Source organism: Mobula hypostoma, chromosome 2 (assembly GCF_963921235.1).
Source record: "Mobula hypostoma chromosome 2, sMobHyp1.1, whole genome shotgun sequence".
In the NCBI taxonomy this organism is placed as follows: domain Eukaryota; kingdom Metazoa; phylum Chordata; class Chondrichthyes; order Myliobatiformes; family Myliobatidae; genus Mobula; species Mobula hypostoma.
Genome location: NC_086098.1, coordinates 101,647,700 through 101,672,861, shown reverse-complemented (window position 1 = coordinate 101,672,861; position 25,162 = coordinate 101,647,700). Strand labels below are relative to the sequence as shown.

The 25,162-nt window shown below is 41.8% G+C and overlaps 1 protein-coding gene and 1 pseudogene across 6 annotated transcripts in view; one reads left to right on the top strand and one right to left on the bottom strand.

Annotated features, from left to right (window-relative positions):
- LOC134337722 (sin3 histone deacetylase corepressor complex component SDS3-like) overlaps positions 1-11,336 on the bottom strand; it is a 39,080-nt pseudogene extending 27,744 nt beyond the window's left edge.
- Positions 1-25,162, top strand: part of LOC134342318 (glutamate receptor ionotropic, kainate 2) — a 534,599-nt gene that overhangs the window by 106,008 nt on the left and 403,429 nt on the right. The gene's annotated exons all lie outside the window — the stretch shown is intronic.

The following is a 25,162-nucleotide window of genomic DNA, read 5'->3' as shown; positions in this document are numbered from 1 at the left end:
ATGGCAGTAGCAAGAAGAGAGCATGGCCTGGGTGGTGGAGGAAATTTATAAGGGATTCTGCTTTACTGCGACGGTGCTCCACGTAGATGTGCTCATTGGTGGGGAGGGCTTTACCCACGATGGAGTAGGCCAATCAGCAGTGGGAGCAGAGCACAGCCATGAGGTTTCTCACAGGTCGCCAGTGCTTGTTTAAAGGGAGAGCTTTGTGGGCGTTCAGACATTCTGGAGGCACAATCAGCGGTGGGAGCAGAGCATAGCGAATTAAATAAAAGTGCAGAAGGGACAACGGGGAGGCCATTGTTGGGACTAGGCCAGTAGTGAGACTAGGGCTGACAGGCTTTGGCTTGGAGTAGGTGTTGGCTCTGAGAAAGCTTCTGTTCTCTTTTTTTTCTTTCTCTTGCTGAACTTAGTGTAGTAAACGGCCGTTGTGTTTTCTTCATGCTGGATGTTGGAGTCCTGGGAGACCCAGAGTCTCCCAGAGAACTGCATCTGCGTGAAATGAATTTGGCCGCAGTTCCTTGAGGTCTGTGTTAGGGATCTGGAGCAGCAGCTGGATGAGCTTCAGCTTGTACGGGAGAGTGAGGAGATAATCGATCAGAGTTAGCGGGAAGTAGTCACCCCGAAGTTGCAGGAGGCGAGTAGCTAGGTGACTGTCAGGAGAAATGTAAGTGTGAATAGGCAGTCAGCACAGAGTACCCCTGGGCTACTCCCCTCAATAATAAGTGTACCACTTTGGATATTGTTGTGGGGGATGACCTCTCCCAGGGGAATGCCACGGAGACCGGGTTAATGGCACTGAGCATAGGCCCGTGATTCAGAAGAGGGAGAAGAGGGGAGCAGCAGTGATAGGGGACTTAATAGTCAGGTGAACAGACAGGAGATTCTGTGGACATGAATGGGACACCTCGCAGGTGCCAGGGTCAGGGATATCTCAGATTGCGTCGACAGCATTTTAGAGAGGGAGGGAGAGCAGCCAGATATTTTGGTACATTTGGTACCAATGACATAGGAAAGAAAAGCAATGAGGTCCTGAAGAGAGAATTTAGAGAGCTGGGCAGAAAGCTGAGAAGCAGGACCTCCAGGATAGTAATTTCTGGATTGCTGCCTGTGCCACGTGCTAGTGAGGGTAGAAACAGGATGGTATAGCAGATAAATGTGTGGCTGAGAAGCTGGTTTAGGGGGCAGGGCTTCAGGTTCTTGGATCGTTGGGATCTCTTCTGGGGGAGGTATGATGTGTACAACAAGAACAGGTTGCACCTGAACCAGAGGGGGACCAATATTCTCGCAGGCAGGTTTGTTGGGGAGCATTTAAACTAATTTGGCAGTGGGGTGGGGGTGGGAACCGGAATGAAGGGACTCAGGATAGACGGACGGTAAAAAAGCAAAGATAGTGTGCAGTCAGTCTGTCAGGAAGGCAGGCAAATGAAAGGACAAATTTGCAGCAAACAAGGTGAGTATTGGTGCATTAGGGATGCAAAATCAAAAAGGGTAGCAAATACAGTATCCAAGGTGTTATATCTCAATGCATGGAGTATAAGAAATAAGGTGGATGATCTTGTTGCACTATTACAGATTGTCAGGTACAATGTTGTGGCCATCACTGAATCATGGCAGTAGGATGGTTGTAGTTGGGAGCTGAATATCTAAGTTTACACACTGTATTGGAGGGATAGGAAGGTAGGCCCAGTTGGCGGCATGGCTCTGCTGGTAAAGAATGTCATCAAAGATGTTACATAGGATTGGAAGATGTTGAATCCTTGTGGGTTGAGTTAAGAAACTGCAAAAGTGAAAGGACCCTGATGACAGTTTTAACAGGCCTCCCAACAGCTGGGATGTGGATGCCAGATTACAATGGGAAATAGAAAAGGCGTGTCAAAAGGGCGATGTTATGATAGTCATGGCAGATTTCAACATGTGTGTCAATTCGGAAAATCAGGTTGGAAGTGGATTTCAAGAGAATGAATTTGTTGAATGCCTGTAAGATGGCTTTTTAAAGCAGTTTGTCTTTGAGCCTACTAGGGGATCAGCTATACTGGATTGGGTATTATGTAGTGAACCAGAGGCGATTAGGGAGCTCAAGGTAGAAGAACCCTTAGGAGCCAGTGATCACAATATGATTGACTTCAACTTGAAATTGGGTAGGGAGAAAGTAAGGTCTGATGTAGCAGTATTTCAGTGGAGTAAAGGAAATAGCAGTGGTATGGGAGGGAAGTTGGCCAAAGTAAATTGGAAGGAGCTGCTGGCAGGGATGTCAGCAGAGCAGCAATTGGGTGAGTTTCTAGGAAACATTAGGAAGGTGCAGGATAGATGTTTTCCAAAAACGAAGAGATGCTCAAATGGCAAAATAGTACAACCATGGCTGACAAGGGGAGTCAAAGCTAATGTAAAAACAGAGAGGGCATATAACAATGCAAAAATTAGTGGGAAGATAAAGGATGGGAAGCTTTTAAAAAGTTACGGAGAGCAACTAAAAGAAACACATACCACCTCGTGGTTCTTTGTCCCCTCTCTCCACTGTTTGAATCTACTCCACAGCTTTTTTTTCTCCAGTCCTGCCAAGGCCCAAAATGTCAACTGTGCTTTTTTTCCATGGATGCTGCCTGGCCTGCTGAGTTCCTCCAGCATTTTGTGTGTGTTGCTCAGGTTTCCGGCATCTGCTGATTTTGGCTTGTATGTGAAAGGAAATTACATTCCAGTTAACCTGACCTCAGTTGTTGGAAAGATGTTGGAGTCAATTGTTAAGGGGGAGGTTATAGAGTACTTGGTGACACAGGACAAGGTAGGACAAAGTCAGCATGGTTTCAGTAAGGAAAAATCTTGGCTGAGGAACCTGGTGGAATTCTTTGAAGAGATCACAGGTAGGATAGTTAAAAGGGATGCAGTGGATGTTGTATATTTGGACTTTCAGAAGGACTTTGACAAGGTGCCATACATGAGGTTGCTTACCAAGTTAAGAACCCATGGTATTACAGGAAAGTTACTGGCAAGGTTAGAGCATTGGCTGATTGGTAGGAGGCAGTGAGAAGGAATAAAATGATTCTTTTCTGGTTGGCTGCCAGTGACTAGTGGTGGTCTGCAGGGGTTGGTGCTGGGACTGCTTTTTTTATGCTGTATATCAGTTATTTAGATGATGGAATAGATGGCTTTGTTGCCAAGTTTGCAAATGATATGAAGATTGGTGGAGGGGCAGGTAGTGTTGAGGAAACAAGTGGGCTGCAGAAGGATTAGATTAGGAGAATGAGCAAGAAAGTGGCAAATGAAATACAATGTTGGAAAATGCATAGTAGTAGAAATAAATGTGCAGCCTATTTTCTAAATGGGGAGAAAATCCAGAAATCTGAGATGCAAAGAGACTTGGGGGTCCTCAGAACAGCCTAAAGGTTAACTTGCAGGTTCAGTCAATGGTGAAGAAGGCAAATACAGTGTTAGCATTCATTTCAAGAGGTCTTGAATACAACAGCAGAGATGTGATGCTGAGGCTTTATAAGACACTGGTGAGGCCTCACCTTGAGTATTATGAAGAGTTCTGGGCTCCTCATCTAAGCAAAGGTGCATCAGCATTGTTGGAGAGGGTCCAGAGGTGGTTCACAAGGATGATTCCTGGAACGAAAGGATTATCATATGAAAATCATTTGATGGCTCTGGGTCTGTACTCACTGGAAATTAGAAGGATGAGTGGGGATCTTACTGAAACCTTTTGAAAGATGAAAGACCTAGACAGAGTAGATGTAGAAATGATGTTTCCCATGGTGGGGGAGTCTAGGGCAAGAGGGCACAGTGTCAGGATAGAGTGGTGTCCTTTTAAAACAGAGATGCAGAGAAAGTTCTTTAGCCAGAGGGTAGTGAATTTGTGGAACTTGTTACCACAGACAGCTGTAGAGGCCAGTTTGTGGGGTATATTTAAGGCAGAGCTTGACAGGTCCTTGATTTGTCATGACATCAAAGGTTATGTGGAGAAGGCTGGGGATTGCAGTTGAGGAGGGGTAAAATGGACCAGCCATGATTGAGTGGCGGAGCAGACTCAATGGGCCAAATAGCCTAATTCTGCACCTATGTCTTATGGTCTTATCCTGTTGGGTGCAGTCTTTCACTGGTTCTGTTATATTACTTGGCTTTACTGTGTATGCCCACAAGAAAATTAATCATTGTGTTGTATATTGTGACAGATGTCATTTTCTTATAAATGTACTTTGAAGTGATATTGGTAGTGTAGACACCAAGCTTCACGTGTTGTTTAAATAATAGAGTTTGATAGGACTTCGTTATTGCAAAAACATAAATCACCAAGAGTCACTAAACTGCTGCAGGGCCATCATCAAAACAAACAATAACTCAAGCTCACAAAATCATGGTCAGAGCTGTGAAGCCTGGTAGGTACGTCAGCATGTCAGTCATCAAGGAATCTGACTCATAATCAGCTTACCCAGAGGGTGGTGAGAATATGCAAACCTCATTTCATAGAAAGCATCTGAAATAAATCATATGGATGCATTTATGGAGAAATAGATAATTCAAAGAAAGAGAAAGGTATAAAGGTTTATTTTGCTGGAGTGAAATTAGAAAGAATTGGAGAAAATGAGTGGAACAAGCAGTCAGACTATTTGGACTAATACTTGTGCTGCATATTCTGTGTGATTGACCCACGCACCATGTTGCTGTGGTTTGTGATTGAGTTACGTCAGATGATCTGAAGAGTTAACAATGAAGAGGTTGGCAATAGCAAAGTGTTCTAGCTGCTAGTGTGGGCTGAGTTCTTTTTCATTCTGAGCCTGACAATCATTGACCTTTTTTAATCCTTTTTATTTTAATGTAGATGGATTCACTGGCTGATGAGTGAAATGCCAACTATGAAGATTGTGCTATATGTCTGGAATTAATGAGGGCCTGTTTACCAAGTTGAATGTCAGAGAGTTAAAGGGGCTGGGTCCACTGTGAATGGAAGTAGCAGTGAGAATGACCTCAGATATGGTTCTACACCAGCAGACCACAGTGCACAATGTAAAATTCTTACCATATGATTATGACTAATTTCTGCAGCTAAGTGGAGAAAAGTGGTTCTAACTAGCAGATCTTTGAAGGTTCAGGGGGCAAGAAGTAAACTTTGGGCAAGAAATATATTCTACTAATTCTACTCCTATGTCTTATGGTCTTATATATGAGGAAAAACCTTTGTTTATTCAGCATTCTGGAAGTTTCTCCATGTAAGCATGGTGGTGGGAGCACAATCAATCAGTGCTTTCTAAGTGAATTTGATGGTTAGAGGAGAGAGAAAAAATAATTTACGGGGAACAAATGTGCTGGGTAAGAGTGGAAAAAAAGTCCAGTATATATTCAATGGTCTAACAATATTATGATTCTTTGAATAAATTGATGGAATCATCATAATAATGCTTGTTCCAGAGATATGGAAGTAAGTTAAGGTCATGTTCTTTATCATTAGATTACAAGTTTTGCTAAGTATAAAAAGAAATTTAGCTCACACTCAAACAGTGCTGTCATTATCTCTGGATAAGCCAGTTAGAAAGAGAAAAAATGTGTTTATTGCAATTAAATAAGAATTAAAATATTCACTGATTTTGCAAAACTGCTTCATCCAGATTTCATTGTATTTACGATACAGGTCTCCCCCGCTATTCGAACATTCGCTTTACGAAACCTCACTGTTATGAAAGACCTACATTAGTTACCTGTTTTTGCTAACAGAAGGTGTTTTCACTGTTACGAAAAAAGGCAGTGCATGCCCTGAGCAGCCGCTCCTCCCCAAGATTCGAAACTGCATTCTCGCCGGCATTGCTTAAACACGTGCCTGTGAGCAGCCGTTAGCAAGATGAGTCCTAAGGTATCGGAAAAGCCTAGAAGTGCTTGTAAGGGTGTTACACTTAGCGTAAAACTAGACATAATTAAGCGTTTTGATCGTGGTGAACGAAGTAAGGACGAAGTGAGTTTGGCTTGTGGAAGTTGACGAAGATGATGTTGAAGAGGTTTTGGCATCCCATGACCAAGAACTGGTAGATGAAGAACTGGTGCAGTTGGAAGAGGAAAGGATAACAATCGAAACTGAATGCAGTAGTGAACGGACCAAAAGTAAGGATATCCAGGAATTGAAAGTGAAGCAACTGCGTGAGATTTTCGCTGCAATGATAAAGTACGACTTTAATTTTTAAAGGGTATGTCAGTTTAGGGCATATTTGCAAGATGGTTTGAGTGCTTACAAAGAACTGTATGATAGAAAAATGCACGAGGCTATGCAGTCAAGCAAGCCTTCCACATCAGCCACAGCAGATGATGAACCTTGACCTTTGACATCGAGGCAGGCAGACATAGAAGAAGATGACCTGCCTGCCCTGATGGAAACAGACGACGATGAGATGACACTCCAGTGTCCCACCATCCCAACCCCCGGGCCGCGGACCGATACATTGCTGCGGAGAATGCAGGGGTAGCTGGGATGCACCCAACATATCTTTAAGAAAAGAGCCGAAATAAACAAGCTAATTAATTAGGTGCCGCCCAGCATGTAAATGTCGGCCCGGATCAGAGGCGACACACTTACAAACCATTTCATAGGAACGCTCTACCTTCGGATGGCGGGGGAAACCTGTATTGAGAATTGTTGCTGATCCTCTTGTTACTGACTTGAATAAATGCTGTAAATAGAAAGTAATGTAATGACATAGAAACGGTAGAGCCTGATTAAATCAAATTTCCTGGGTCAGCAGAATATAGGTGGCCTAGAATTCTTGCTGCAAAGTCCCTGACTTCCATGTCGTTTTTCATTTCCCTGCTCAATTGACCTTTAACACTAGCTAGTCTTCATGGTATTTTGAACTGCATGGAAAAATTCACACAATAGTAAAAATTGTTACCGAGGCATTGGTCTACAGAATTGCCCCCAGTATTTTTTTGATAGGCAGCCTTGTAATTTAAGTTTCTTCTTTCAAATTGTTGGTAAGTTTCCTCTCTACATCAAACTTGATTACTGAGACCTCAAACTTTGGGATTAGTGTGAGACACTCTTCACAGTCATTTTTTTTGCAGAATGTGAAGGGTCGATCATGATGATTCTCCATACCACAGGAGTTGGGAGGCTAGGCCTCAAGAGGGGAGTGTAGAGCCTCCCCTCATCCTATGAATGACAGAAGCTAAGGGGGAAGATTGTGTCCATGAAGACCAAGTCATTTGTGTGTATTTGGTGGAGTTTAGAAGAGTTGGGGGGGGTGTATCTCATTGAAACTTTTTGAATATTGAAAGGCCTAGATAGAGTGGACCTGGAGAGGATATTTCCAATAGTGGAGAAGCCTTAGACCAGGAGGCATAACCTCAGAATACAAGGACGTCCCTTTAGAACAGAAATGAAGAGGAATTTCTTTAGTCAGAGAGTGGTGAATTCGTGGTATTCATTGCTGCCAACATCCGTAGAGGTCGTCATTGGGTACATTTATCAGAGATTGATAGGTTCATGATTAGTCGGAGTGTTAAAGATTACTGGGCAAAGGCAGGAGAATGACGTTGAGAGGGATAATAAATCAATCATGATTGAATGGTGGAGCAGACTTGATGGCTGAATGGCCTAATTTTGCTCCTGTGTCTTACTGTATCAATGTCTGTTTCTGTGCTGTATGATACTATGACTCATCTTAAGAAATATTGAAATAAATGAAGACCACAACCTTGTGGTGGTTTAGAGGCATGCATGCCTCAGTGACCTGGAGAGCTCTGCTGGTTAGACTCAGCTTTGGCTCTTGGTAGTGTCACATATGCCAAACAGGTCAAAGATTAGAGGCCTGACCAAGAGTGGTCCACTGGTCCTCCAGGTTCAGGGGTCGAGCTCAGTGTTAACAACTCTGATTGGTCAAACAAAATGGCTCTGGAAGCAGCAAGGAAGAATCCTACGTCTGTGTCTATTGGTATTCCTGAGGCTCCACCTGGGTTTTGCATGGCTGACAGTAGTGAAAACTGAAAGGAAGCTATTGACATGATGAAGGAAGCCCTGAACATTGGCAGGTGGATCTTCATTGCTGACCTAAACGCCGGCAGGTGTAACTATGAGTAAGGACGTAAAATAAGAAATAGTGAAATTGGAATAAATGATGAAAAGAATTGAGAGTTGCAAACTTAATTAAAGGAACATAAAACACTCAGAAATATCTTAAGTCATTGAACTGTTGTAACATCTTCTCCTTCATCTTCTAGTCCTAAACCTCACTAGAAGAAAGAGGATTTGGTCTTTTGCTGGACTTGAGTAGTGTTGCTCCAGAATAATTCTGAAGCCATCCCGGGAAAATGGGTTGGATCTTTGGATTCTTTGTGGAGTCCAGTGATAGGGAATAGTGACAGGTGTGGTACAGTTTGCCACTCAGTGTGTCTCTGACCTCTGTTTTGAACGATGCCTGCATGGAGGTTCGAGATGTTGTAGCAGTGGACAGTCCAGCCAATGAGGCTCATCTCATTAAGTCAGCAAGTAAGTACTGTGTGCAGTGTGCAGCAGACATAACTCTGGTTCATGTCAAGAAGATTAATTTATTTCAGGTACCATGCATGGTGAAGCGGTTTTTACAGGGTTGCTTTTAGCATGCAAAAGTCCAAAATGACAAACAGATAAAGGTCAATTTAAAATCCAGATGAAGCAGCTTATAGCAGTTGAGACAACAGAACAAAATTCCTGAAGGTTTACTTTACATCTATGGTAATTCCTTGGTAATTAGGAGCAGGCATTTAGCCTTATGTACATGTTCTACTGTTCAGATGGATCATGTATAATCTGACCTAATACCAGAAACCTACCCTCTTGCCATATCCCTTAATACCTTCTGTTTTCAAAACTCTGTCAATCTCAGATATACAGTTAACGACTGACATTGCACTAATTGCATTTGGAGTAAGTAACCAGTCCCTAGAACAAAATAGTGTGAGAGAAGAATACTGGAAAGACTGCAAAAATCAGGAATGCATAATATTAGGTCATTCATTCCTTAGAGCTAATGCTACCTTTCAATTATATTGTGTCTGATATGCACCTCAACATCTTTTAACCACTTCTGCCCAAATCCCTTGATACATTTCCTAATGAAGAACTATTATTTTCTGACTGTATCGCGTTCTTCGCTGAATTTTATAATTTATCTTGATATGATATATTGCTCATATTGTTGCAGGTCTTTTATTGCTCAGCAGGCTTAAAACATCAATTGGCACAGCATGCAGAACCTGAAGTAAGAACTTCAAGATTTTCACTGTCCTTTGTGCCAAGACATGCTTATGGCCATTGCTGAATGATTTTAATCTGATTTGAATGACTTTGCTCTAATTTTATGATTATGCCCCACTGTCACCGTCAAGATGTCCTGGGTGTAATACCAGAAAAAGTAGTTTCTCTCAATTTATGCTCTTAGTAGAATTAAAAGTCCTCAGGACATCTGAAAACTGGTTGACAGAAAGAAATCAGTGAGTATTGGTAACCCATTATGGTATTTAAGCCCATGCCCTTTTTGATGTTTAGTGGCAGAACACACTTGTTATTTTCCGGTGGTGCAGAAATGTTGGATCTGGAGATGATATTTTCCAGAAGGTTCAGTAGAAGTAAAAAATGAGGGACAAGTCTTCTAGTTAATCGTTGTTCACAACAAATAGATGACAGTAAAACATGGCAGCAGATAACTAACATGAACTATAACCAGCTCGCTCTACTGTAAGGAAGAAGGTAAGAGAGAGTTAGGAAAAATGAGTGAAAACATTCTAACCTCCTTTTCTGTAGTTCTGCATCCTTTGCTGCAGTCTCTAACGATATTGCAATGGTGAATGCCATTCTAAGGTTAGGTCTCTTTCATATGGTAGCCTCTTTTAAGTGCTTTGACTACGCATGCCATATAAAAGCCTGTCCCTTAATGCATCAGAAAGTCCATCTCTAAAATGACAGTACTGGGAAAGTTTGTGCAATTCTGCAATGATTTCAGAAATGCTTTCATCTTTTGACTGGTTCCTGTTGTAAAATCAAAATCTCTCAGCTCTTACCAGTGGTTTAGGAATCATTTGATTTTGTAAAATTGTAACAAGTTCATCGAACGTCTTGCTTGCTGACTTTTCATGTTTTACTAGGTTGCATAAAGGACTGTATGTCCTTGCACCCATTAAGCTAAGAAATGCAAGGGCTTTCTTTTGCTCCTCCACATTATTCACATTACAATACAGTTCAACAACCTCGATATAGGACTCCCAGCCTTCATTGGAGCTAACAAATTCATCAACTTTCCCAACAGAAGCCATCACCATGTTACTTTCACTTTGAATTCAGCATGTCTTTCTCTGTTACTCACGGGGTGTTCAGCTTTCTCGTGCTATTTAACTCTCACAGTGTCATCCCATTACTGTCAGTGCAGTTTGTGATATTTTCTGACATTCAGTTTCATACTCCCCGCCAATTTGTAGTGTCTATGCACAACTACATATCAAATAAATAAAAGCATGCATGCAGTAGATGGCTTTAACTGGTCTATTCAAATTGCAGCAAGAGAGAGAACATTGCACAACAGATCAATACGTAGTGCAGTGTGGGTGTCATTGCTCTAAAGGAAATAGATCCATACATTATACACTGTGTCTGTCATTATCGTCCTTATAGCCAGAGGGTCGTGGATTTGTGGAATTCGTTGCCACATACAGCTGTGGAGGCCCGATCATTGAGGGTGTTTAAGGAGGAAATTGACAGGTATCTAATTAGTCAGGGTATCAAGGGATATGGGGAAAAAGCCGGAAATTGGAACTAGATGGGTGAATAGTTTAGCTCATGGGGAGCTGCGGAGCAGACTCGATGGGTCGAATGGCCTACTTCTGCTCCTTTGTCTTGTGTGTCTTATTTGTTTCATTTTGCTTTTCTGATCTTTAGCCTTTGAAGTTATTTCTGTACCCTAGTCTGTGTGATTACTGGGTCAGATCATGCTTGCCTTGATCAAGTTGCACAAGTCCCATCTCCTGCTAACAGTCTGAAGCCTATAGATGAAGTTTAAGCCTCACTATAATGAAACAAATTGGTGTCTGAGTGGCAACTGGGCCTCTGGTAATAAACTTTGAGGCCCTGCCCCAGGCAACCCTGGTGTCTTTCTGACAGCTCATGACGCCAATGACCTTTTCATCCTTTTCTCAATACATCAGATGATTGGAAACATTTTTAAAACAGCTGAAATAGATTTAACCTAAAATGAAAAAATAAAAGGCCAAAATGTCAAAGAATATTTTATAACATATTTGAAATCTATATGCTAATTAATAATAAACGATCTTTACCTTAATTTAGCTTGTCCGCAGAAGTTGGCAAGTTGGCTACTGGGTACACCCGCCATTTTTAGTGCAAGTCAGAGAGGCCAGATAGGAAGTACAACCGTCTCCTTGACTTAGTCAAGTCTGGCTACAGAACAGTCATTTCAGAAGCTTTCTTCCTTTGGATTAGGATCTAAATTGTCATAATTCTTGTAGATTATCTTTCTTTATGTCAGTTTAAATGTTTGTGTAATCACCTTCTGTTTATGTTTAGATTTTCAGTAACTTGTAGTATAGTTGGTTCAGTATTTTTGTAGCCTATGTCATGCCAATATAAGTCAGATTGTCTTCATTGTCACGTAGGCTGTCCTTATCAAAATAAGTTCTTTATCTATCTGAGCTAGATATTCAGTATAAAGACAACAAGACAAAATTCTTTGTCTTTATCTTTTATTAGTGTTACAGATAAGGTCACATTGAGAGAATGTGCAAGGTAGACAAAAAAAAACACAACCGAGTGAAAAGTCTCAAACATAAAGCTAAGCAAATGCATAAAGTTACCAAATGTAAAATGGAATCAGACAATATAGAATCCGATAAAGGTGGACTGTCATGCCTAGAACTGCATAGTATAACTGAAGCAGGTCAAAAAATCAACTGGATCACAGTGTAAAACCAAAAATGCAGCTGGATATAGTCAGCTTTGAACATAATTCCAAAGGCTGACTGCAACAGACTGTTCTCTAAGATACCATAAGAGACGACCTCAGTGATGATAAAGATTTACACAGGCACAAGAAGTGCCTCCCAAAGGCAAACTGACAGTAAATGTGACGTACAGAGGTGAAACAAAATAGTTAGAGCTTTATATATTAAAAAGTGGAGGACCAGCACTCTTTGGACGTGAATGGTTGAGAAAAGTCCCACTAGACTGGCACTTCATTAAAGGTCTCAGTGTGGCACCAACAAAGCAATGGCAGCCCAAGTGGTAGCACTAACCCCAGGCTGCCACAGCAGCTTCATGCTAATCAGAAGGTGTTTGAGAAGGGAATAGATAAACAGGTCAAAGACTTGGCCAAAAGTTGTTCGGGATGCCAAAACGTCAAAATGCACCCCCACAGGCACCGTTACACCCGTGAGAGTGGCCATCATCTCAATGGGCCAATTTGCTGGGCCAGTCATGGACTCCATATTTCTGATTGCCATGGATGTTGTTTTGAAGTGGCTGGAGATTATACCAATGAACTCGGCCACCTCAGCAAAGTCTGTCTCCGCTCTAAGGACTATCTTTACCAGAAATAGCTGACCAGACAAATTGTAAGTGACAACGGACCACAACACGTCAGAAGAATTCTGACTGTTCATGAAGAAAAATGGCATCAGACATTTCAAGTCAGCACCCAGCAACAAATGGGTTAGCTGGAAGGTTTATCAAAACCTTCAAGAAATCCATTAAAGTGATAGGGAAGGAGGACCGCACAACGTGGACATCTTTTTGTGTATCAGAACTCTGTTCATGTGACAACAAATCAAATGCCTGCAATGCTGTTCATGAACAGAATCTGAGATCTCACATAGACTACCTGAAACCAGATCTATGGAGGGAAGTACAGAATAAACCAGTTGCCAAGTGAAGCCACACTTCATCAGGAAGTCCTAGCATGTAATTACCAAGAAGACAAGTGGACACCTGGTAGGATAGCGACAAGAGTTGGACCACTGATGTGCACTATGGATGTTGGTAATCAGATATGGAGATATCATGTGGACCAGATACTGGATGCTCTACTGAAGAACATATCTGAGTCGACTACATCCAACATGGTAGACACATTACAGTCAACAGACTTGCCTCTCAGTGATGATGTCACTGACAGTAATGTGACACCAGAAACGGAGAACGTTGTCTTAGAGTAGACACCCACCAAATCTGGTGCTATTCCACAGGTCCAGAAGTGTGACAAGAACATTATTGTTGACAAGACACCTGCCCAAACTGATGCCACTACACAGGTCCAGAGGCGCTATCCTGAAATAAAGTGCACTCAGAGACTGAATCTTTAGAACTGTGAACTTTATTGAGATTTTGGATTTTTATTCAGATAAGAATGTTTATTTGGAATATGGGTTTATGAAAGGAAATTGAATGTTTTGTACGTATACAGTTTTACGTTGCATTAATCTAAAAGAGGAGGAAGTTTAATGTATTCTTTTACAGCAATAACCCCACCGCCCAGCACTATGTATTGACCTGTTGTCTGCATATGTGCTGTTGTCTACGCATACACATTGTGCTCTCGCTCTCATTCTGTAATGTGAATACACCAGTTCAAGCCACCTCCCGCATGTGTGCTTTTATTTAATTGTATGTAGTTGTGCATAGACGCAATGCTATGAGGAATGAAGCTCAGGAAACTATACAGGGAAGTGTGAGGAAGGAACATTGAGGTAGCAATTAAAAATAAGGACATTGAGCTGCAAAGTGTGCAGAAAAGATTCCCAATACTCTTACTGGGTTTAGAGGGCATGATTCATAAGGAGAGGCTCAACAGGTTGGGTCTTTTTTTTCCTGAAGTGTTGGACGTGGAGCTTATAGAGCTATATAAAATAATGAGGGGTGTAGATAGGGTGAATGTGCACAGTCTTGTCACTCACTGTCAGCAAGACCAAAGAGATGATTATTGACTTCAGGATGAGGAAACTGAAGATCCCTGAGCCAGTTCTCATCAGTGAATCAGAGGTGGAGAATGTCGGCAAATTTAAATTCCTCAGTGTTATCTTTTCAGAGAATCTGTCCTGGGTCCAGCACATAAGTGCCATTATGAAGAAACACAGCAGTGCTTCTACTTTGTTAGAGGCCTGTGTAGATTCAGCATGACATCTGTTTTTTTTTAAATTGTACAGTTGTGTCATGGAGAGCATATTAACCAGTTGTATCACAGCTTGATATGGAAACACCAATGCTCATGTATGGAAAATCCTACAGAAAGTAGGTAATATGGCCCAGTCCATCATGGATAAAATATTCCCCACAATTGAGCACATCTATGCAGAGCGCTGTCACAGGAAAGCAGCATCCATCATCCAGGCCATGCTCTCTTCTTACTGTTGCCGTAGAAAGAAGGTACAGAAGCCTGTGAACCTGCTTTACCAGTTTCAGGACAGTTACTACCCCTCAACCATCAGGGGACCAGAGTGAATAACTTCATTCAACTTTAATTGCTCCATCACTGAACTTTTCCCACTGAACTAGGCTCATTTTCCAGGACTCACGTCTCATGTTCTCATTATTTCTTGTTTATTTATTTATCATTTGTATTTCTTTTTTCTCTTTCTTTTATGTTTGTACAGTTTTTTAAAGTTTGCACACTGATTGATGTTCACCCAGTTGGGTGAAGTCTTCCATTGATTCTACTGTGTTTCTTGTATTTTCTGTGATTGCGTGGAAGAAATGGAAACTCATGACTGCATATGGTGATATATACGACTTCGATAATAAATTTACTTTGAACTTTGAAAGGGCACAGATTTTAAAGTGTTAGGGCTAAAGGTTCCCTGAGGAAACTGCTGAGGCAGATACAATTACAATGTTTAAAAGATGTTTGGATAGGTAGACAGATAGGCAAAGCCTAGAGGGATACAGGCCAAATGCAGGCAGATGGGACTAGCTCAGATTGATCTGTTGGTCAGCAAGGATCCGTTGGGCCAAGGAAGCTGTTTATGAGCTGTATAACTCTGTGTTCCATGACAAAACACTATAATTATAAAGTAGGTTAGAACAGAAAGGCCCAAATTCATTCTAAATAGTAAAACACAAGTCAGACTTGGCTTTGTGAAACTATAAGACATAGGAGCAGAATGAGGCATTTTGACCCATTGAGTCTTTTCTGCCATTCCATCATGGCTGATTTATTACCGTCTCAACCCCACTTTCCTGTCTTCTCCTTACAACCTTTGAAGTTCTGATTAATAAAGAAATTCAGCTCTAAATATATCCAGTGACTTGGTATCCACAGCCAGCTGTGGCAATGAATTCCATAGATTCACTACCCTATGGATAAAGAAATTCCTCCTCATCTATGTTCTAAATGGATGTCCCTCTATTCTGAGGTTGTGCCCTCTAGTCCTAGACCCCTGACTATAGGAAACATCCTGTCCGTATCAATTCTCTCTAGGGCTTTCAATATCTGATAGGCTTCAATGAGATTCCCCCTTCATTCTTCTAAACTCCAGTGAGTACAGGCCCTGAGCTATCAAAAGCTCTGAGGCTTCAGAAGGTTTTAAATCTAGTCAGCTCTATCTTGGGCACTAGCCAACAAAGTACCTAGGATATCTTTAGGGGGTAGTGTCTCAGAAAGGCAGCATCCATTATTAAAGACCTCCAACACCCAGGGCATGCCCTTTTCTCACTGTTACCATCAGGTAGGAGGTACAGAAGCCTGAAGGCACACACTCAGTGATTCAGGAACAGCTTCTTCCCCTCTGCCATCCGATTCCTAAATGGATATTGAAGCTTTAGATACTACCTCACTTTTTTTTTAATACACAGTATTACTGTTTTTGCACTTTAAAAAAAAATCTGTTCAATACACATAATTGATTTACTTGTCAAATCATTACAAATCATTAACATATAATGTGAAAAGAAGTGGTCCTAATACTAATCCCTGTGGAACACCAGTAGTCATTAGCAGCCAACCAAAAAAGGCCCCAATTATTCCCACTCTTTGCCTCCTGCCAGTTAGCCAATCTTCTATCCCAGTTAGTATCTTTCCTGTAATGGCATGGGCTCTTATCTTGTTAGCCAGTCTCATATGTGGCACCTTGTCAAAGGCCTTATGAAAATCCAGGTAAGCATTATCCACTGACTCTCCTTTGTCTGTCCTCTTCTGAATCTTTGAACTTCCCACTAGTCTTTGCAATATTATATGGCTTCCAGTTGCTTTCATGCTTATTTTGACTTCCCTTGTCAGGCACAGTTGCCTCATTCTCCCTATAGAATACTTATTCATTTTTCAGATGTGTCTATCCTGTGCCTTCCGAATTGCTCCCAGAAGATCCAGCCATTGCTGTTCTTCTGTCATCCCTGCTAATGTCCCCTTCTGATCAGCTTTGGCCAGCTCTTCTCTCAAACCTCTGTAACTCCACTCTACTCCACTGTAATACTGATACATCTGACCTTAGCTGCACTCTCTTTAACTGCGGTGTGAGTTTTATCAAATTGTGATCACTGTCTCCTGAGGGCTTCTTTACCTTAATCAAATCTGGTTCATTACACAACACCCAATCCAGAACTGCCTTTTCCAGAGTGGGCACAACCACAAGCTGCACAGAAAGCCATCTCGTAGGCATTTTACAAATTCTCTTGGGATCCAGCAGAAACCTGATTTTCCCAATCTGCCTGCACGTAGAAATCGCCAAAGACTACTGGAAGAATGCCCTTTATAGGTCTTTCCTATCTCCCATTATAATTTGTATCCCAAATACTGGCTACTGTTCGGATGACTATGTATAACTCCCATCAGGGTATTTTTTACCCTTACAGTTCCTTAACTCCACTCACAAGGATTCTACATCTTCCAATCCTATGTCATCTCTTTCTAACGATTAATTTAATTTTTTTTTATCAACAGAGCCACCTCACCCTCTACTTGCCTATGCTTTTAATACAATGTGTCTCCTTGGATGTTAAGCTTCCTTCTTCCTGTCACAATTCAGTGATGCTCACAACGTCATATCTGCCAATCTCTAACTGTGTTACAAGGTTATCTACCTTATTCTGTATACTATGTGTATTCATACATAAAACCCTCAGTTCAGTTTTCATTACCCTTTTACTTTTTGCCCCCATTTTACACTTTAACTCATCTGACTGACTGCAGTGTTGTCCTATCATCTGCCTGTCCTTCCTCACAGTCTCACTACCTGTTGCATCTACTTGGATACCAACCGGACCCTCCTCAATCCTATCAGTCCCGTTCTCATCCTTCTGTAAAATTAGTTTAAACCCTCCCCAGTATCTCCAGCAAACCTGCCCACAAAGAGATTGGTGCCCCTTGAGTTCAGGTCATACATTCTCCAGAAAAGATTTGTATTATCTAGAAATCTGAATCCCTGCCCCATACACCAGTTTCACAGCAACACTTCCATCTGCCAAATCATCCTATTTTGACCCTCAGTGGTGTATGGTACAGACAGCAATCCAGAGATTTGTTATCCTTGAGGTCCTGCTTTTCAGCTTTCTACCTAACTCCCTATTATCTCTCATCAGGACTTCATCCCTTTTCCCGTCAACCTGTTGTTGATACCAATTTGCCATGACTTACGGTTGTTCACCCTTCCACTTTAGAATGCTGTGGATCCAAGCTGAGACATCTCTTACTCTTGTATCTTTGAGACAACAGACAATCCAGATGTTTCTTGCACATTCACGGGATTTCTTGTTTGTTCCTCTCTTTAGAATCCCCTATCACTACTGCACTCCCCTTCTACTCCTTTTCCTTCTGAACCACAGAGCCAGAGACTTGGTTGCTGTAGTTCTCACTGGTAGACTGTCTCCTCCAACAGTATCCAAATTAGTACGCTTATTGTTGAGGGGATCAGGCACAGGGGTTCTCTGCACTGGCTGCCTATTCCCTTTGCCTCAGCTGACAGTCAACCACATACCTGCTTCGTGCAACTTAGGGGCAAATACCTATCTGTAGACCCTATCTGTTACCTCTTTATTTTCCCATGTGAGCTGAAGGTCATCCAGTTATAGCTCTAGATCCTTAATATTTTCTATGGAGTGGCAGCTCAATGCACTTTGTGGCGATGTAGTTATCAAGTAGACTGGAGGTCTCTCAGGGTTCCTATATTTCACACAAAGAACATGCCACTAACCTTAGATCCATTCTCAATGCACTAGCTATGAATTAATTAGTGGGAAGTTAGCGTGTTAGGAAGCTTTAAAAAAAAACAAGCAACTAAAAACATAAGGAGAGAAAAGGTAAAATATGATAGTAAGCTAGTGAATAATATAAGAGGATACAAGAAGATTTTTCAAATAAAGAGTAAAGCAGAGGCGAGTATGGATATTGGACTGTTGGAAAATGCTGCTGGAGAAGTAATGAAGGGTGACAAAGAAATAGCAGATGAAGCTAATAAGTTCTTTGCATTCTTCTTTGTGGAAGACACTAGCAGGATGCCAGAAATTTGCAAGTGTTGGGGACTGAAGTGAGTGTTGTAAGGAGAAGGTTTTTGGAAAGCTAACTGGTCTTGAAGTTACAGTGGATAAGTCACCTGGACCGGATGGACTACTCCCCAGGGTTTTGAAAGAGGGAGCTGAAGAGATTCTTGAATGGTTTCAGTGGACTGGAGAATTGCAGATTTCACTCTACTCTTTAAGAATGGCGGTGGGGGGGGGCAGCAGCAGAAAGGAAATTATAGGACAGTTAGCCTAACTGCAGTGGTTGAGAAGATGTTGGAGTCGACTGTTAAAGATGAGGCTTCGGGGTACTTGGAGGCATATGATAAAATAGGCCGAAGTCAGGAGGGTTTCATTAAAGGGGAATCTTGCTTGACAAATCTGGAGGAATTATTTGAGGAAATAAGGATAGAAAAAGGAAAGTCAGTGAATGGTATGTACTGTGATGTTCATAATGCCTTTGACAAGGTGCTGCTCATGAAGCTGCTTTAACAAGAGCCCATGGTATTGCAGGAAAGATACTAGCATGGATAGAAAATTGGCTGAGTGGCAGGAGGGAAGGATTGGGAATAAAGGGGGCCTTTTCTGGTTGGCTAACAGTGACTAGTGGTCCACAGGGGTCAGTATTGGGACCACTTCATTTTATATGTCAGCGATTTGGGTGATCTAATTGATGGCTTTGTGGCCTAGTTTGCAGACAATACAAAGATAGGTGGAGCAATACAAACAAGCAGAAATCTGCAGATGCTGGAAATGCAAGCAACACACACAAATGCTGGAGGAACTCATTAGGCCAGGCAGTATCTCTGGGAAAGTCCTGCTGAAGGATCTCGGGCCGAAACATCAACTATACTCTTTTCCATGGATGTTGCCTGACCTGCTGAGTTCCTCCAGCATTTTGTGTGTGTTGCTTGGATCAATACAAGGATGAGTACAATATAAAGGCAGGTAGTGCTGAGGAAGCAGCAAGTCTGCAGAAGGACATAGACAGATTGGGAGAATGGGCAAAGAAGTGGCAGATGGTATATAGTCTCAGGAAGTGTGTGGTTATGCACTTTAGTAGAAGGAATAAAGGCGTAGACTATTTTCTGAATGAGGATGAAATTCAAAAATCAGATGTGTAAAGTAACTTGGGAGTCCTTGTACAGGATTCCCTAAAGGTTAACTTGCAGGTTGAGTTGGTGTGAAGAAGGCAAATGCAATGATAGCGTTCATTTCAAGAGGACTAGAAGTGCAAGGATGTGATGCTGAAGCTTTATAGGGTATTGGTCAGAGCACACTTAGAGTATTGTGAGCAGTTTTGGACCACTTATCTAAGAAAAGATGTACTGGTATTGGAGAGGGTCCAGAGGAGGTTCATGACAATGATCCTGGGAATGAAATAGTTAATATATGAAGAGTGTTTGATGGCTCTGTGCCTGTGCTTGGTGGAGTTTAGAATGAGAGGGAATCTCATTGAAACCTACGGGATACTGAAAGGCTGAGACAGAGTGAATGTGAAAAGAATGTTTCCTATAGTGGGGGGTCTTGGACCCCAGGGCACAGACTCAGAATGGAGGGACATCCTTTTAGAACAGAGATGAGGAAGAATTTCTTTGCGAGAGTGAATCTGTGGAATTCATTGCCACAGATAGCTGTGGAAGCCAAGTTATTACTTATATGTAAAACAGAATTTGATAGTTTTTTGATTTGTTGGGGCATCAAAGGTTGTGGGAAGAAGGTAGTAGAATGGTGTTGAGAAGGATAACAATTCAGCCAGGAGTGAATGCGGAACAAACATGAAGAGCTGAATGGCCTACTTTCTGCTTCTATGTCTTATGGTCTTAATAGACAAAGAGAAAAAAATCTTACTAGCACCTTACTTAGTGCCTCTGCCTGTTTTCACCGAAGTCTGTTGAACCAAAGCCTCCCACTCTAATCCTGGCCTCCTGTAACAATGGCTACTCTGCTTACACCGCACTTTTTTATTGGCCCTTGCTGAGTTATTAATAACGCAAGCAATCTCCCACTTCACACAAGACCTGATAGCTCGCCTTTTAAAACTGGCTTGTAATGTCCTCAAGTAACTATCTCCAGTTCTCTGTGATCTGTCACTCTGCAGTCAAGTCCTAGCAGTCCCTACTCTGGCCCCTGCTTCTTATTAACAGAAGCAGTCAGGGCCCTTCTTATCAATAGAAGCAGTGTATATAAGCTGGGAAGTTGGGTTACATCTTTAGAAAACTCTGCTGTGGTCCCAGACAGAGGGTTGTCTTCACCTCTGGATACCTTATTCAAGGATCAATGCCAGGATCTTCAAAGCAGTGCCCAATTGATTTACTAGAAGGGTACTGAGAATGAATGACATCAGCAATCTGGACAGGCTAGAGAGCTGAATTTTTTTTCCCTTAGTGCAGAGAGGTTAAATGCAGACATGACAGAGAGTTCAAAACTGATGGATTTTGATGGATAAAAATAATGTCAGGTGGCAAAAAGTTGGTGATCAGAGGCCACATATATAAGGTGATTCACAAAAGAAGCAGGGAAAACATTTATTTTGACAGCATGGGTTTCCATGATATAGAAGGCAATATCTGACAGGGTGGTAGAAGTGGATTCAAAATATAGTAGCTCTCAACTAGCTAAGACCTTGAAGATGCAGAAAAAAAATGCGGGGCTATAGTGAAAGTATAGGTACTGATATTAACTGAATAGCTCCCCAAAGAACTGACATGGGCTTAATGTGCTGAAAGCCATTTTTGCTTCTGTAATCTTTGATACTTCAGTGTCAAATTCTGTTGTCATTTCATTTTCTTCAATTAGGTTCCAATCAACCACAAATCTAAACTAAGGGGAATATAAACTGTTAATGATGGCTTCGTAATTAAACTCTTTGGAGATCATTCAGTCTAATCTGTGATTGAAGTGTCTTCCCCAACACCCTCTTTGCAACTTTATTTTTAAACAAACTGAAAAGTGAATATTACCTCTCTTCAGTAATGAAGAATGGTGAATTTCTCAACACCAGAATAAAGCTGTCACTAAACCTTTGGTGAACTGTACCAAGAAAGTTAGTTGTTCTATGTTCCCTGTGGCTTGTTAGGAAAATGGGGGTTCATATTTCTATGGATATCTTGACTCTCCCTTCAATTTGTTCGAACAAAAGTCCCACTTGAATGAATATGGGGATTTTCAGTTGAGCATTTGCTGCAATCAATTCTGTTGGAATAATGCAGTATTTCATATATTTCAGAAGAGAACTCAATTTATTATGTGTAAACCTTCCTTCTCTGGAAGATCCATTATTCTTCAGGACAAAGGAATTAAGATAAGGACAAACTTTTTTTTCTGAAACAGCTAACTACAATGAATAAAAGTCAAATAGTGTTGTGCAAACTTGGACAGGCAATTATCTAGTAGCTGCTGCAAAATAGAGCACTAACTAACTCAGTAGAATCGCTGCCTAGTTATTGAAAGCATTAACATATCTTGTGAGGGAAGGAAAGGCGTCGTCTAGTTCAGGAGGAGGTGAGAGCAGTAGTGGAGGAGATGACAGCCTGCAAGGCGGTGGGAATGATGCAACAGGGAGCTTGGACAAGATTGGAGAATGCGGTTGAGAGGAAAATGTCCTGGGCTGATCTTTGGAAAGCCGAACCACATCGCATCCAATTTCTCATCCAGGCAGTGTACAATGTGCTTCCAAGCCCATCAAACCTGCACACATGGGGCAAGGCAGAGTCATCTGCGTGCCCACTGTGCTCCAAGCGAGGAACCTTGGAGCAGATCCTCAGCGGCTGTGCAAGGGCACTTGGTGAAGGATGGTTCAGCTGGAGGCATGATCAGGTCCTGAAGACCATTGCTGAAGCCGTCAGTGCAGGAATTCAGTGGGCGAAGCAGTCCCGACCCTCCAAGCAGACCATTGCCTTTGTCAGAGCTGGGGAGCAGCCAATACCTGCCAAAAGAACATCTGCAGGCATTCTGACCTCTGCAAGGGACTGGCAGCTGTTGGTGGACCTCGAAGGGCAGCTGAAGTTCCCCAACCATATCGCAGCCACCACCCTGTGACCAGACATTGTCCTAGTGTCTGAGTCTACTAAGCAAGTGGTGCTGCTGGAGCTGACAGTCCCATGGGAAGATAGCTTGGAAGAGGCCTTTGAAAGGAAGCTCTCCAAGTACGCAGAACTGGACAGCAACTGTCAGCAGGCTGGATGGAGAGTGAGGTGTCTCCCAGTGGAGGTTGGTTGTAGGGGATTCATAGACCGTTCTTTAGTTAGAGCCTTCAGCATTTTGGGCATCGAGGGAGAGAGGAAGAGGAGAGCCATCCGCAGTACCACCAATGTGGCAGAGAGGGCCTCAAGATGGCTGTGGCTCAAAAGAGGGGAGCCATGGAGTCATAAGTAGCTAGCATCTGGACACAAGCTGGGGTCTGATCAGCCCCGGCTGGGTCACCTGGAGGAGGTTGTATGATGTTGAAATACCTGAAACACCCGATGATTCCAGGAACATCACTGAAGATGTGTCCAGAAGCATCAATAGATGTATGTACACAGTGTCAGATCATTTCTTTTTTCTGCCTACCCTTTCTTATGCCCTGTGCTCTGCCAGATGAAGAAATGTTAAAATGCGAGCATATTCCTCTTTTTTTTTGACCTAACGTGTTACTGGTGACTATCAGTAAGTGACTGATACCCAGTATGGGCAACCAGTTTTCAGGAATTCTCCCGGCAGCTGCGGTTCAGAGGACAAGCAGCATTTTACAGAAAGAAACAATATTTTTGGAAAAGATATTGTACATTTTTCTATGAATGTCTTGACCCTTGGAACAATTTGCATGAACAAAATGCCACTTGAGTGAGGTGACATCACAAATTGAATATTTAAACTCCACCATGGGAATCTTCAGGAGGATGTGACCTTTGGATAGAGATGTGAAGCAGCTGACATGACCTGCTGGGGACAATTAAATTGTCCTTGGAACTTATTCGAGTTAGAACAATTAAATAAAGCTGAAATTAATTCTTGCAGAAGTCCTACATGTGTGGGTTGCATGAAAAAACTATTGAGAGATAATGAAATGTAATTTGTATTCAATTCATGTGAATTAATTAAAATTACTCAGTGCTGACAGGTGATTCTGCTCACAGTTTGAAGATAGATATACAGATATAAATTTCACAAGTGCTAAGTATGCTCCTTTATATGATTGACCCTACTTCAAAGATTATTGTAAAACATGATAATTGTTTACTGATTATGTATGAGTAATAATCGGCAACACTATCACATCTTCTGCATATTGAAATTGATGGGAACATTAAAAAGACAGCACTCAAAAAATGTTGGGTTGAATTGTATTAACTCTCGCTGGTGTTTCTGAAGCGATCCATTAGCATTCAGCTACTCCAAGAACAGTGAGCCTGAATGCACTGTATGCCAGAGAAATGTAGAGTGTGGCAGTGCAGCATTGATAGACTCCACCTGTAGTCCTGCACTAGAACCCAAACTTGATCTGCTTCTCATTTACTGCAGTTCTGCATCTGGCATAAAACTGAAATCTCTTTTCTCTTGAATGGGATTCCTAGCTTCTGGATTATAAAGGCAAGGGAATTGATATTTGTATTTCATTTTATTTTAGTGCTATAAATTATTGAGTATGCTTTACAATTTTTAAAATTAAAATAAATAAATTATTTTCTAAATATACAGCGATTTTTAAAATTACTTCAAGCATGGCTGATTACTAAAGACTGTCGTGGTTGAGGTCTTAGTGCCGAGCCCTTTGATCAGGACATCTAGTCCTGATGAAGGGTCTCAGCCCAAAACATTGACTGTTCATTCCTCTCCGTTGATGCGCCCAGCCTGCTGAGTTCCTCCAGCATTTTGTGTGTGTTACTCTGGAGTTCCAGGATCTGCAGAATCTCTTGTGTTTTTAAAATCTTGGTGGCTTGCTGCCCAACGCCTCAGCACTGCTGATAGCATGCAAGCCCCTGTTGGCCAGTGGAGGGTTAATTTGATTGGCCCCCACCTCCACGTTTAGTTTGAGTAAGTAGGAGCTGACAGTCTGTTGCCAGTAGCTCTGGGTATTGAGTTCAACTCAGTTCAGTGCATTACTCCAGGAACACCTGAACACCTGTTGTTCTGTTTTGTGACATTGCTCAGTCTGTTATAACAATTCTCTCTAAAATATCAGAGTGTACATTGACTCCTGCAGTGGAGCTGTTTCTGCTTATTTTCATACCATATAATTTTATCTGACTAATATTAACAGGTGAAAGACCAACCACCAATATATTTTCATCTATCATGTATATTGATATTCCTAGAAAATTGCACTAAATCAGTACACAGTTAATTGTAAAGCAAGCTGTCAACATTTCCCCTAGAAATTTCATTAAAATTCCAACATGCTCTTGTCTTTTTTCCTATTATGTACTGTACCTTACCTGGTTTTCTCGCTTTCATTGACTTGAACAAAATGCTGGACATGTGTAAGTGGCAACCAATCAGATACATTAAAACAACACACATGAAAGTTGCTGGTTGCAGGCAAGTTGCAGGCTAGGTAGCATCTCTAGGAAGAGGTACAGTCGACGTTTCAGGCCGAGACACTTCGTCAGGACTAACTGAAGGAAGAGTTAGTAAGAGATTTGAAAGTGGGAGGGGGAGGGGGAGATCCAAAATGATAGGAGAAGACGGAGGGGGAGGGATGGGGCCAAGAACTGGACAGTTGATTGCAAAAGGGATATG